This window comes from Macrobrachium nipponense, chromosome 16 (genome assembly GCF_015104395.2).
Source record: "Macrobrachium nipponense isolate FS-2020 chromosome 16, ASM1510439v2, whole genome shotgun sequence".
Lineage (NCBI taxonomy): Eukaryota > Metazoa > Arthropoda > Malacostraca > Decapoda > Palaemonidae > Macrobrachium > Macrobrachium nipponense.
In genome coordinates, this window is record NC_087209.1 from 4,135,609 (window position 1) to 4,136,560 (window position 952).

Genomic DNA, 952 nt, shown 5'->3' on the forward strand with positions numbered 1-952 from the left:
TACAGGATGAACTTACAACTTTGCCCCATCAGTCAAACTGACGAAAACTGTACTTACGACCTTTGTAAGTTTACTTTGTAAGTTTACTTTGTAAGTAAAGTATTTATGCATAGTCGAGTGATCAAAAATTACTTTAGCGTTATAAGAGTAAACCGTGCCCTTCATACTCCCAAACATTCAATTAGCTTTCCGTGCCCATGTGGACCTCCGTATTTCCCTAAGTTATCACCACAAGAAATACTTCCTTTCCTGACAACTGACTTGTATTGAAATTATTTACCTAACCTTCACTCAAAGCTACGGAGTATAAGTAAACTACATTTAAGTTTGAAAGTTTCATGTCAAACTTTCGACAGAACGACAAAATATATTTTCATATGACTGGATAACACTTGAAACTCCTCCCCGCTCATTTCTACAGTAAAAGGACCACACGAATTTGAGACTAAAACTGGGAATTAAGGTAGATCTATATTTCCATTCCGTGGCGGCCTAGACTATGGCAGTTGCGATTTTTCTATGCAGTTTTACCTCCTGAACAAGAATTTCAAGTAATATTTATTCTGAAGACTAAGCCCAGGGGCCAGTACTAGACACTGCGAAATACATTGGAAGCCCCAATCCCTAGTGGATGTTGTATCCGTGGTTACGTTCCTTGCAGTCCGTGCGGAACTATTCTTTAGAATTAACAAAACCGCTTCAAACAAGACTAGGGAACTAAGTACATTTATGAAATATTTAAAATTAGTAAAGTTGCGATACACCAATATGGACGCTTTAATTTACGAAAAATTAAATTGACACCAGCACGTTAACTCTTAAGGTATCAAAATGGAAACTGGAAATCTAAAAGCCACTTTCATGTTAAATACGAACAAATTTATAAGGAATTATCAAAGCGCCAGAACAAAGTAACTCATTTCAAAGAATAACTTGCTGGGGCCTTAAATAA